The sequence below is a fragment of the Poecilia reticulata genome, chromosome 9, assembly GCF_904066995.2.
Source record: "Poecilia reticulata chromosome 9, P_reticulata-male-v2, whole genome shotgun sequence".
Lineage (NCBI taxonomy): Eukaryota > Metazoa > Chordata > Actinopteri > Cyprinodontiformes > Poeciliidae > Poecilia > Poecilia reticulata.
In genome coordinates this window covers 16,692,511-16,707,050 of record NC_088838.1, presented here as the reverse complement: position 1 = coordinate 16,707,050, position 14,540 = coordinate 16,692,511, and the positions used below count along the sequence as shown (strand labels likewise).

Below are 14,540 nucleotides of genomic sequence, written 5' to 3'. Positions count from 1 at the left end.
CGCACGTGAAGCTCCCGACATGTGCAGTGGTTTCCTCTGAGCGGGAGAAGATGTCTGTCTAATCGTCAGTTATATAATAGCGCTGCATAAACCATAAGATATAGCGACATGTAAAATCAGCAGCGCTGATGTAGAGTTGAGATGTATAATAATGTATACATCTGAAAATGAAGTTGTTTAAATTCTCATTCTGTATGATAAAAACATACTTTTTATATTTAGTTCACATTCTGATCCTGTAAATTACTGTAGTGTCTGTTGTAAATCCATGAATCCATGCAGGAACACCAGGTTGCAGAGAGTCAGAGGGAGGCAGAGACAGAAACACATATCTGTAGATATTTTTAATTAAATGTTTGCGGCTAAAAATGACAGGAGAATAAAAACATTTAGGCTTTTTGCCTCAGTGTTTTTTATGGCTCATGTTTGCTAAGTTACTGAATGCAGGGCTGGAAAGCAGTGGTGGGAAGTAACGAAGTACAAGTACTTCGTTACTGTACTTAAGTACAGTTTTCGTGTATCTGTACTTTACTTAAGTAGATTTAATAATGGGGACTTTCTACTTTTACTCCACTACATTTTACAGTAAGTATCTGTACTTTCTACTTCACTACATTTCTACAAAAGTGTCGCGTTACTCGTTACATCCAAGTCGCGTTGCTCTTTTCTTCCGTTAAAATGTGACGTTCAGGGACTTAAGGTGGCGCCGTAAAATCCGAGCAATAACGTGACTTAGTGTCTGTTGTCACCCATCGCCTCCACCTTTACTCGCACGCGGAGCTCCAGACATGCGCAGTGGTTTCCTCTGAGCGGGAAGAGATGTTTGTCTATAATATAATAGCGCTGCATAAATTGATACGGCGACATGTAAAATCAGCAGCGCTTCGCTTTCACAGACGGTGGGACTTCGTCCAACTTTTATCGTCACTTGGAAGGAAAGCTTAAAGAAAGGTAAGATCTGTGCTAGCAAAGCTAGCTGTACTGAGACACATGTTGCATCTGATGAAAAAAAGTTGTCACTCAACGCAGACACCTATATGTGACAACGCTGGTACCAAAGTCTGCATTGATATGACATTCAGGAACGGTCCAATTCTTCTGGACGGATCTTTACTAAGTCCTAAGGACTGAAGCCTCACTGAGAGCCGTTCTTTGTTCTTGTGTACACTGCGGTACACAGTGTGCGGTAGACATTCATTTAATCGCTGAATAAGTAAAAGTTGAACGTTGGACAGTGTTCATAGTTGAACGTTATTTACCGTTAATTGCGATGTTTCAGTTGTGGTTTCTGACATGGGCAATATGGGCAACCGCCCAGGGCGTTATTTTTCTAGGAATATCAGGAGACCTCTGCGGATTGTAGCACAGCGATGAAAGCAAAACAGAATGAAGTGAGTTTTAATTGATACTGGTTAAATATATTTCAGCTCTAAGTATTTAATATCTAGGTGTTTTTATGGGAATGTGGATCTTTCAGATCAATCTGAAAACCAATTTTGATAGGTAAACTTAATGTTATTGTGTCATTTAGCGTGGGGCGCTGGTCTTGGTCTCGGGTTCGGTGGTCTTGACTACAACTCTGCTACATGGCTCCTTGGTTGCATGTCCTCCACCCCGCCCGCACCTTCTTTACATCCCCTTTCAGTTAGATTTCTTTCTAAATAAATGTGACTAATGAAGTTCATGTTATGTTAGTACAGGAGACAAAATGTTTCCATCCCTGAAATTATGATTCATAGAATCACATATCTAAGACTAAACTGTTACAGAGAATAAACACAATAAGAACATGTTTAATCTGTGGTAGTGTTAATTAAAATGGCACATTTCTGATGTATTAAAATTAAATGCGATCGGCACACTTTATGATATTAGCGATTAGGTAATGCATTCAGCGAGTACTTTTACTTTTAATACTTAAGTATTTTTAAAAGCCAGGACTTTTTTACTTTTACTTAAGTAAAATGTTAATGTGGTACTTTGACTTTTACTTAAGTACATTTTTGACTGTGTATTTGTACTTTTACTTAAGTAAATTTTTTGAGTACTTTCTCCACCACTGCTGGAAAGTGAGACTGAGTTAACAGTGAGGAGCTAAGGTGTCAGACGTGAAAAGCATCATTTTTATTTATTTTGTAGATCAAACTGTTGCACTGATGTAGAGAGTTGTTCAAGAAGAACAAAACTTGTTTTTTAGATTTTATTTTTGTTGGTCAAACTGCTGTATTGAGTTTAAAATTGCCGAGTCCTATTTTATTATTTGTTTTTTACTTTGGTTTTAGAAAGAAGTAGAACCAGTTCAACTGCAAGTCAATTTATATCAGTGCATTTTGACCAATAATCAAATGTCTTTTGACCAATAAGATATATCAGAATCTGGTAGCCTGTCTGTGCTACCAGAGTATGTAGCTTGCTAGTTGTGAGGCAAATGCTAAAGTGAGTGTTCATCCTGGAATCCTGATTATTGGATTGTAAATAGTAACGTGTTAGAATACTTGTTACTGAAACAAGGGTCAGATTAGAGTAACGCATTACTGATGTGATGATGGCATAATTGTTTGACATTTCTGCTCAAAATATTTACTGATCAGTCAGGTTTCCGATATGCGTCGCCCCCAATGACAGACTCGTTCCTACGCACTTGCCTAGAACACTGTAAAAGGCAATACCTATTCTTACTTAAATTAGGTTTGTATGCTTTACTCAAGTCTCACTAAATTGTTTATTCAACTCAAGTAATGTGAGCAATGTACATGTTTGGCCTGAGAAAAGTACAAGACTACATTATTTTGAGTAAACTGGATTTGACTATTTTTGTCACTGGAGTGAATGCTTCAGCTCAGCGGTGCGCAGTAAAGTGCGGGAAGCTCCCACTGGAAGAAACAGAGCTTCTTTAAAGGTGAGTTATTCGTCTTCAGTATATTTTCATGTGTCATGTATGCCTTTACTACTCGCATATATGGTTACAGGTAAATTTTTCTTTGAAAAGATGACGCATAAAAGTCTTTGCAGGCTAATATGCTAATGTTAGCATTGGCTAATGGGTCCAACATTAACTAAAACTGCCACGCTTTTTACTTGAGAGCCTTTAATGTTTTGGTCCATTGTTGTGGAAAAAAACTTACCAAGGACTGTTCAGGTAAAATCACTCAATTAGGTTTATTTATGAATTATGCACAATACAGAGAGCTTGTAGGACAATCAATCATGAAGCAATTCTGGATGGAAAGCTCTGCCAGGCAGAGACAACACATGAGTCTTTTACACACATTAAAGTTAATTTTAAATTTACTTCTCTTATGTCTAGAAGAATGAATTTCTAACCTCTTAATCATCCTCAGGAGTCAAACAACTAAGAATGATCATAATTAAGCTACCCAATTTCATGTGTTTTCTAGAAAACCCAACAAAACAAAAAAAATTACATTAGTGCAGTGAAGGTATAGATAAGTGTCCGTTCAAAACCCAACAAGAAAGCGCACATTTTCCATCTGGAAAGTAGGTAAAGCGTAGAAACAGGAACACTGATCACCTGCTCAGGAGGGTTTGTTACCTCCTGTCATAAAAGTATAAATCTTCACTCTCTGCTTCGGTCACTCGACAGTGGACCAGCAATAGTTCTGTGAGTGGAGAGCCTTTCAGAAACATCTAAACTAGCTGTTGCTCTGGACATTGTCCTCTTTGGTGTCAAAAGTTGAAGTACTTGATACTTGATAGAGTGAAGTTTTGCTGCTCACTCTGTTGCTCTGTTGTTTCAGATTTAAAGTTGTGATCTAGATGGACATTACAGACAGGTTGTCCTTCACAGTGCTTGATGTGGATTCATGTTGTTCCTTCCTTCTCGCCCCTCTCCCCCACTCGGTCTCAGCGTTGCTGCAGCCAAATCCTCCCCCGTCTCTCTTCTCTGGCTTCCTGTCGGTCCAACTGGTTCTGGTGTTGGATCTTTGGGTTGTCCAGATCGTCCCTCAGGAAATGTCCATGTTGTCCACAGATGAAACAAGCATCAACAGTTCAGAGTCGTCTTCTCTCACAGCTCTGAAGCATGTTTAGCTTTTCTTCCTCTACGCTGATACTGGACAGCAGACCAGTGGAGGTTGTTAAAGCTCAGTCTCACAGTTTTCAGTCCAAATGCTCAACAGGAGACTGACCCTGGAGTTGTCCCCTGGAGGTGATGGAAGTCTTTTCTGTCTTCTTGATCCTCCAGATCTTCTCGATCATTTTCATCGGCTGGTTTTGTAGGAGGGACATCATCTGGTCCATGGGAGGACAGATGGGAAGAGTTGAGGTCAGAGGTCAGATGCACCGCGCGAGGCTCAGACAGAGAGAAAGAGAAAAAGCAAATAGAAAACAATTAGGGTTTGTTTTGTCATTTTTCTTGTTGTTTTCTATGCATATATATTTATGAATCTTATTTTAACCTTTTACGTGATCATATAGTTTTAGTCATTTATTATCCATCCAGTATTATGGCTCCTGTTTGTGGAACAGTTTGTTATTTCCAATAAAGATCTTTAGGATTCCAAAAAGGTTTGGTTCCCTCAATTTAGAAAACTCAAGGAATCACCTGCCTTATTTACCTTCCCTACGACTCGTGTTTAGTCAGAATGCTAGATTTGGGGTGGAGCACTCCATGCATGGTCAGTAGTTTCCGAGTGTCTTAACATCGGTGGTCTTCAACTCCTCCTTTGGCCAGCTGATTATTCCTGCAGGGTCTCTGATTACTCTGGTGTAGGGCTGAAACGATTCCTCGAGTGATTCGAGTACCTCGATTATTAAAATTCCTCGAGGAAAATTGACCTGCCTCGAAGCTTCGTTAATTTATGTTTTATCATTTAGCGCACCGTGTTTCAGCCGGAACATTATTTGCGTTGCGCGAAGCTCTGACTTCCGCCTCTGAGTTGTTGACGGAAGCTACGTGTTAGCGGCATAACGCCCAATCTTCAAGTTCGGCCCGCGGGGATTTTACTGATTGGTGATAATTCCGGGTTTTCATCGTTTTTGTGGGACCAATAAACATCCTTAAAATGATGCCGGGAGTTCGGCAGCCTTTCTGCTCCGGAGCTGCTGGTTGAACGGCGGGAAGAAGCTGAGGAGGATTTATACAGGTGAGCGGAGAGACTGAACACGGCGGGCGGCTGAGGGTTGATGCTTACAGGGTAATAAGCAGCTTTACGGGCGAACCGCACAATAAACTTTCATCATCCCGGTCTGAACACACGGGAGGCGGAACATGGCTGGTAGATGAGTTTCTGAACGGAGGAGCCGTAAATATCCCGTATTGCTCCCCCGGTCTACAAAAAAGTAACTGGTAGGGAAGCACAAATGTGGAAAAAATAGACTGATGTTGATATCCGATAGTAACACTGGTGTTATGGAAGATTTACCAATATTTTATTTCATAATTGTTTTTATCCGATTACTCGATTAATCGTAAGAAAAATCTATAGATTACTCGATTACTAAAATAATCGTTTAGAACAGCCCTACTCTGGTGAGTAGCTGTTTATCGCACGGATCTTGTTCTTGCCATTAAGCTGGCTTCTCAGGACTTGCCTTATTTGTTGGAGGTACGAGGGGGTGCCCAAAAGTTTCCAGAATGACGCTGCTGCACGCGCAGTTTTTGTAGTACACGATTCTGCCGCTAGGTATTTGTTCAACCACGCCTTCTCAATCAGTGTGCCAAGCAGCGTTGATGTGGAAGGTTTCATCTACCCGCAGTGAATTTTCTTGTAAGAGCTGTTTTGTCCAGCAGTCGTTTTTCTTCAAGGAGAAGTTCTATGAGCAGCACACGGCTGAAGCTTTGCTTCCTGCTCCGGAAAAAAGCGCTTGATCATCAATTGACAATTCACCATTTTTAAAGCGGGTGAACATGAGTAAACTTGAGCTTGACACATAGCGTCATCCTTGTAATCGGTCTTTAACATTTGAACGGTTTCCGATGCTTTTTTCCTGAGCAGGAAGCAAAGCTTCAGCCACGCAAACTTCTCCATGAAGAAAAACGACGACTGGACAAAACAGCTCTGACAACAAAATTCACTGCGGGTAGATGAAACCTTCCACATCAACGCCGCTTGGCACACTGATTGAGAAGGCGTGGTTGAACAAATAGCAGTGTTTCTCAACATTTTTCAAGCCAGCGCCCCTCTAGCCCTTATCCAGGTCCCTCACCGTCCCCCACCAAAGAATTTGCAGGCTACTTTGCACTGACTATATTTTATCATTAATATTACTATCACTATTGTAGATGTTTTGATTTTTATGCTTGTTTCTGTATTTATCATCAAAAATAATTTCCCAGAGAACAAAAAAAGTCATGGGAATAGAAATTATTTTCACAGGTGTCTACGAAAAATGCAATGAACATTCACGTTAAAATTTGTAGGCCTAACAGCAGCCAATCAGAGTGGCTGTTATGGTCTGTAAGATATATTTATTCTCAGTACTAGATGGGGTCTCAACAAACCCATGACATTTCAACAATATTTTACCTTTATCTGGAAATAGTGTCTGTTTATTCTTGCCATACAGTCCTCTGTATTAATTATTGCTTGAAAGGTCTTGCCATACCAGTTTATTCCTCTGTATTTACTTTAGTTTCTTAGTTTATTCTTGCATTTTGTTCTTCATTCATTTCCATTTAGTTTCCTTTGATTAGTATTGTCCTCTCTTGGTTTATTGCTATGTCCACTTTAGTTTCTTTCCTGTTGCTAGATTTATTTGATCATTTATTGACGCTCACCGTCAGTAATTTTCACTCATCACCTGCTGCGCCGTCTAATCGTCATGTGTTTCACATCATGTGTTGATTTTTTTCAATGTTCAGTGTCGGATTCTCTGTTTTCATGCCATAATTCACATCTAAGTTCGTCGCTCCGTTTTATGTCCCGCTTCTCCTGTTTCAGAGTTTTGCGCAATGTGCATGTCTTTTTTTTAAGCTCCTAAGGTGCTCGGCGGTCGGGAAGCGTATCGATGGGGAAAAGCGATGCAGCACATATAGGCTATACTGCATTCTGATTATTGAAATTTAAAAGTGCTGTGTTGTTCTATCACACCAGTTTCATACCGGACCACTTACAGCACCGGTGTTAAAGCTATAAAATGAACGCCCTCTATCGTGGTATCACCCATGGAGGGATTTCTTGATTTCTTTATTTAAATGGGTTCATTTTTCAGAGGGATACACAGCGAGAGTATCGTGATTTTAGCTACCAGTAGAAGAAGAACGGAGCTGCGCCAAGAAGCTAACAGAAGCTACAAACACTGAATAGAAGAAGAGCTGCCATCAATACAGCTGCAGCCAAGCATGGTTTAATGTTACACAATACAGTTTTACCAAGTTGCTCAAAGTCTAAACTGGCATTGTTGTGCATTTCAGGTGTAAAGTTTACCTTCGACTAAACGCCCCCCAAAGGCATCCCAGCGCCCCCCTTTTGAAAAAATGTCCGCCAGCGCTCCCTGCCGTCCTCTGAACGCCCCCTGGGGGCGGCACCACCCACGTTGAGAACCGCTAACCTAGAGGCAGAATCGTGTACTACGAAAACTGCGCGTGCAGCAGCGTCATTCTGGAAACTTTTGGGTACCCCGTCATATTTGGCTGTGGCTCCTTTCCTTGTGACCTCATTCAGGTTGCCATTTGCTTGTGGTATTCCCAGGTACTTGTAACTGTCCTCAATGTCTGCTATTGTTCCTTCTGGGAGTGAGACCCCTTCTGTGTGGATGACGTTCCCTCCATCCGCCACAGTTCTCTAGTCCGAATGACATCCCAGTGTCAGTGCTGTAGGTCCTGGTGGTGCGGATCAGTGAGTCGATGTCTCGGTCGCTCTTGGCGTACAGCTTGATGCCATCCATGTAGAGGAGGAGACTTTTGGTGGCTGCATTCTTGAGTCGGTATCCGTGGCCAGTCTGGTTGAAGTTTGGAGCCATCCCGTTTTTCCAAACAGCGATGGTGCTCAGAGGGGCTTTCCTCCCTCATTGCTCCTTCCCACCTGCCTCACCCGGAGAGCCAGGCAGCCGCTGCTGCTGGGACCTCTGTCCGTGGAGCGCCTGCTCCTTCGTCCAAAGAGGCGCAGGCGATTCTTCTTTGTGCCTGTGTCCTTGAGCTACAGGCGCGCCACCTGTAGCTCTGTATGTTCTTTTTTTTTGCCACCATTCGGATCACAGAAACGTGGGTGGGCATCTGCCTGCGCCTGCTTACCAGCAGGTTTCTGGAGGTCCATATGGTGGCTAGGGTGAGCCACATCTCCATGAGGCCCTTTTTTATGTTTTCCGGTGGCTCACCCTATGCAGCACTAGCTGCGTGTCGAGGACCTCCCTTACTGGCAAGTATGGGAATTGCAAGGAGCCGGCCTTTGCCCACAGGTCCACAGCAGCGCTACACTCCCACAGAAGGTGCCTATCCGACTCCGGGTCGGGGGCAGATGTCGCGGGAGTGCATGACGGCTCTGACTGGGAGGATCCCATGAGCCACCATCCTGGAGTCTGTTTGGAAGGACGGGATGGCTCACGTTGATGATTTGGCTGAGGGGATTCAGACCTATGCAGAACAGCAGTGGGGGCAGAGAGTTTCCTGGAAAGAATTATGATTCTTTCCAGAGTTTTTGATTTCTGCCCCATTTGATTAACACTTGTGCAAGTGGTTTGCAGTTGCAGGTTTTTTTATTTATTTATTTTTTAATATATATACTGCAAACTGCACAATTGGTTTTCAGTTGCAGTTTTTTATCCATCCATCAATTTTCTTACACCCTTGTCCCTTAGTGGGGTTGGGAAGGGGTGCTGGTGCCTATCTCCAGCTAAAGTTCTGGGCGAGAGGCGGGATAAACCCTGGACAGGTCGCCAGTCTGTCGCAGGGCAGTTTTTTATTTATTCCATCCATCCATCCATTTTCTTTACACCCTTGTCCCTTTGTGGGGTTGGGAGGGTTGCTGGTGCCTATCTCCAGCTAACGTTCCTGGCGAGAGGCGGAGTACACCCTGGACAGGTCACCAGTCTGTCTCAGGGCAGTTTTTTATTTATTTATTTTATTTTTTTAAATATATACTGCAAACCACTTGCACAATTGGTTTGCAGATGCAGTTTTGTTATTTTATTTTTTTATTTATATATAATGCAAACTTCAAACCACTTGCACAAGTGTCCACTGCTGTTCTACATCTGAACCCCCTCAGCCAAATCACCAACAAGACTGGCTACCGATACCGACTCAAGAATGGGGCCACCATTAATGTTACCCTAACCCTCCTCTACATGGATGACATTAAGCTGTACGCCAAGAGCGAGCGAGACATCGACTCACTAATACACACCACCAGGATCTACAGCACTGACATTGGGATGTTATTCGGACTAGAGAAGTGTGGTCGGATGGAGGGAAGGTCGTCCACACAGAAGGGGTCTCACTCCCAGAAGGAACAATAGCAGACATTGAGGACAGTTACAAGTACCTGGGAATACCACAAGCAAATGGCAACCTCGATGAGGTCACAAGGAAAAGAGCCACAGCCAAATACCTCCAACGAATAAGGCAAGTCCTGAGAAGCCAGCTCAATGGCAAGAACAAGATCAGTGCAATAAACAGCTACGCCTTACCAGTAATCAGAGATCCTGCAGGAATAGCTAGTTGGCCAAAGGAGGAGATAAACACCACGGATGTTAAGACTCTGAAACTACTAACCATGCATGGAGGGCTCCACCCCAAATCCAGCATTCTGACTAAACGAGGAACAAGGAAGGTAAATAAGGCAGGTGATTCCTTGAGTTTTCTTAATTGAGGGAACCAAACCTTTTTGGAATCCTTTACTGTGGCGATTTAAAATAAAACCTATTGGGTGTATGTACAGTAAAAAGAGGAGTGGGCCCAAAACTGAACCTTGGGGAACCCAAGCAGAGCAACAAGGTCCCAGAATACTGAAATATTAAAACTGTACAATTCATGTTTAAGGTCAGAAATCAGCAACTTCCACCCAATATACAGAAAATGTTTTGTGACAGAGAGGGAAGTTATAATTTAAGAGGTGATGGACATTTTAAAAAACAATGTATTAGAACAACCATGCAGAGTTTTTGTTTATCGGTGCGTGGAGTAGATGTATAGAATGGATTGAATGATGAGTTCAAAAAAGTAGAAATATAAACCAGCTTAAAAAACTGATTAAAAAGGAGCTTATTGCAAAATGTTCTATAAGATGACTGTTTTAAAGTCTGTAAATACTATTGATGATATAAATACTTTTTAAATAATGAGACATCTTTAAATGTCATGTAAAATGGAAACAAGTTGTCTCGTTTTGATGTTTTGACAGTTAATTGATTATAAATTGATAAGTATGAAAGGGGCAGGACATTATAAGATATTACATCTTCTGCTCCTTTTCAAACAGAAAATATAAAATGTGCATGTCACTTGGGCATAATTTGTTTTACCTCTTATTTCTCTAGTCTGTTTCATTCTATTTTATTTGATTTTTTTCTTTCTTGATTGTCTTTTCTGTCTGTTATAAATAAAAATAAATACATAAATAAATAATTAGCTGGCCAAAGGAGGAGATGAACACCACGGATGTTAAGACTCAGAACCTACTAACCATGCATGGAGGGTCCCACCCCAAATCCAGCACCCTGAGACTAGCCACAAGGAAAGAGGCAGAGGACTAGTGAGTGTGAGAGCCACTGTCCAGGATTAAACATCCAAGATCCATAAATACACCAAGGACAAGATCTCAACAGGCAATGTGCTCAATAAATGTCTCAGACAATGGGGAACAGAGGATGAGGTGCTGGAGGTACCATGATGGGAGGACAAGCCCCTACATGGGATGTACCACCGACAAATAACTGAAGTGGCTGATATCAGGAAATCCTACCAATGGCTGGAAAAAGCTGGACTCAAGGACAGCACAGAGGCTCTCATCCTGGCTGCACAGGAACAGGCCCTAAACATCAGAGCAATAGAGGCTCAGATCTACCACACCAGACAAGACCCAAGGTGTAGGTTGTGCAAGGATTCCCCTGAGACAGTCCAGCACATAACAGCAAGGGTGCAAGATGCTAGCAGGGAAAGCATACATGGAATGACATAACCAAGTGGCAGGCATAGTGTACAGGAACATCTGCAGAATATGGACTGGAAGATCAAAGTGGGGAACACCCCCAAAGGTGATGGAGAATAACTGAGCTAAGATCCTGTGGGACTTCCAGATCCAGACAGACAAAATGGTAATGACGAACCAACCGGACATTGTGGTGGTTGATAAACAACAGAGGAAAGCCGTTGTGGTGGATGTAGCAGTACCATGTGACTACAACATCAGGAAAAAGGAGCACGAGAAACTGCAGAAATACCAGGGCCTCAGAGAGGAACTGGAAAAGGCCTGGAAGGTGAAGACCACAGTACCATACCATCCCACACCAACTTTATTTATGAATCACTTTATACATCAATAAATTGATTAAAAACAGAAGAAAACTGACCATCAGTAGAAGGGTTAAGAACACGATAGAACTGAGCTGCAGCGCATGCTTTAGCTTCAGCACAGGACAGCGTTATCTCAAATAAAACAGGCATATGGTCTGAAAATAATGAGTCACCAATCACTAAATTACAAACTGGTAGACCATAAGATAAAACCAGATCAAGACTGTGACCATGCTCATGGATAGCACCAGTCAGACTACACAAAATTAAAAGAATCGGTAACATTAAGAAATGACTGAACCATAGGTGAAGTAGGACGACAGACAAGAATATTAAAATCACCAACAATGAGAACTCGGTCATACCTTGGCATAATATCAGCCAGGAAATCAGAAAAGTCATTTATAAAGTTTTTGTTGTACTTCGGTGGCCGATAGACCGCTGCACACAGCACAGTGTGAGAGCTGCCGAGTTCAAATAGGCTGATCTCAAAGCTACTAAACGAGGCCAGAGGCAACTGTTTACAAGTAAAACTGCTTATAACAGTCACTATTCCTCCACCGGACCCCGACATCTTTGGAGCATTAAAATAGCTGCAGTACCGCGGTACAAGTTCATTAAAAATGCTGGAGTCACCAAACCACTTGTCCATGATTCTGTTAATAAAACATCCAATCAATAAGAGGAAAAGAAATCCCTAATGACGAAAGTTTTATTTGTCAGCGACCTCGCATTTACCAAACTGATCCTGGCAGAAATCGGCGGGTCTACACCATCAGGTGGCATCCGGTGCTCCCGGCAAAGAGGCCGCAGGTTGCTAGAATTCACCCTGCGTCTACAGGGCCGAGGAGCGCAGGGACCTGTGGTAGTCTAGCCTGTGGTCATCGGGGCCCTCGGGGCAGTCATCCCAAACTGGAGCAGTGGCTAAAACAGATCCCAGGAACAGCATCAGCCATCTCAGTCCAGAAATGTCAGGTTCTAGGCACAGCCAAGATACTGTGCAGAACCCTCAAGCTCCCAGGCTTCTGGTAGAGGACCTGCGCTCAGTGGATGAAAGAGTCCACCTGCGGAAGGGTGAGAAGGGAATTTATATAAATATGAATAAATATATATACACATTGTCTGAGTATCTCTAAGTAGGTTTGATTTTAAACTAGCGTTTCACCTAGCAGTAAACTACATTATTTTTTTCTTATGTGCACAACTATCAAACGTTTCCCAAATACAATGTGACCCCAACACTGAAACTGTGAGTTTCTGTAACAGTATATGTTGAGTAACTGAGGGAAATAACATAAACATACAATATTTAGGGCTCTCTAACAAGCACCATGATGTGCAGAAGTGCTTACATCCCATAACTATTTCTAGCATTTGCAATGCTGCAGCCACAAATTCCAAGATATTTTACAACAAAGATGATTACTTCAGATCAACACAAAGTGCTGCATAACTGTAAAGTGTAAGGAAAATAATTTGCAAACTTTCTACCTTTCTGATAACATTTTAAAACTTAGAAATCTGACTCGTTATCAAATTTTTGGGCCTTGTCAGAGAACTTAGGAACAGGAAATTTAACAAGGCAAGTGATATCAGATCTGAACCTGTCCAAACAATATCAGATGATACATTGGATGCTCACAGAAAGGAACATTTTAAGTCTGCTTGTAAAGCAGGTGTTTCTGTTTTTTAATAGAATTCCTTTAACTCAAGAATTAAAGCCAGTTCTAGGAGTTTAAGATAAATTGTGTTTTTTTTTCTCATTTCTGCCTTTGCAATGATTCTGCTTAAACATCTCTTTTTGTAAATATTTCTGTCTTTGTTCTGTAGCCTATATTTGGTATCACAAAACATTATGCAATATCAAGATCGAATAATGGTAATATTAGCCTAAATGCAGCTAGTGGCATGTGGGCTATAACTAGCATGTTGTCTTACATTGACTTCCTCCATTCAGTGTGCTAAACATGGTTAATAAATAAACAAAATAGCTAAAAAGCTTTTTTTAGTAAAAAGCCTACTTTTAATGTGGGCAATAGTTACATTAGAAATGTTTGTGCTCTGCTTTTTGTTCACTTCGTGGCACTTGGTTACCAGTAAACACACTCATCTCTTAGCAACAGATTAGCAACAAAAAATTGTTATTGTTCAAAAAACATAGGATTTCTTCTGCTATCTCTCAGACGTTTACTTTATGGAACTTTGTGGACTTGGTTACCAGAAAACGCGATCATCTCTTAGCAACAGATTAACAGCGTAGCAACAAAAAATTCTTATTGATAAAAAAATATAATGTTTCTCCCGCTCTTTTGAAATACCACTTATTTTACACTAACAAGAATTGTGCAGTTGGTCAATTTTGCAGAAAAGTAATTTTTTTTTGTCATTAATGGCAAATAGGCTATATTAAACACACATTGAACACAAAAGTAAAAATCTCGATTTATACTTCGTGGCAGTTCGTTACCAGAAAAACCCCGCTTATCTCTTAAAACCAAATTAATAACAAGTAGTTTATAAAACAAAAGCTCTTTTGAAATAACGCTTACCTGATTAGATACAAGACATTTACCTTTGGCAAATTACGCTAAAGTAAATATCTGAAGTTCACTTCATGGCACTTGGTTACCAGTAAACACACTCATCTCTAAGCAACAGATTAGCGACAAAAAATTGTTATTGTTCAAAAAACATAGGATTTCTTCTGCTATCTCTCAGACGTTTACTTTATGGAGCTTTGTGGAACTTGGTTACCAGAAAACACACTCATCTCTTAGCAACAGATTAGCCTGGGAGAGCGGCGCGCGTGATCCGCACCGAGTTGCAAAGATCCAGAGATGCACGAGGCGCTGCGACACGCTGCGCATGCGGCGGCGTTAGCTCGTGCCGCTGCGTGTCCCCTTCAACGCGCACAATGAACCGAGCTACGTGCTCATGATTAATTAAAACAAATTCAATAATTTCCATTGGCATGATTTATCACTTCTCTTTTTATTTCTCTTTCTTTCTACAAAAAACTGTATGATAAAAGCTTTCAGGTTGGTGCTTTGGTCTCAGCTAAACCTTTTTTTGAAGGAAATTTTTATTTACAAAGACTTCAAAATTCATTTTATTTTTGTCATTTTGT

At 41.4% G+C, this 14,540-nt stretch overlaps 1 long non-coding RNA gene across 2 annotated transcripts; it reads right to left on the bottom strand.

The window, feature by feature from the left end:
- Window positions 1–7,848: 7,848 nt before the first annotated feature.
- LOC145552791 (uncharacterized) lies at window positions 7,849–14,132 on the bottom strand. Of its 2 annotated transcripts, XR_014088907.1 has the most exons (4): window positions 13,963–14,076; window positions 12,152–12,477; window positions 9,193–10,931; window positions 7,849–8,371 (listed from the first exon to the last, which is right to left on the bottom strand). It is a non-coding gene; the product is annotated as an uncharacterized LOC145552791 (long non-coding RNA). The 2 variants fall into 2 exon arrangements; XR_014088906.1 differs by having other exon boundaries at window positions 9,193–12,477; window positions 13,963–14,132.
- Between the last annotated feature and the right edge of the window lie 408 nt (window positions 14,133–14,540).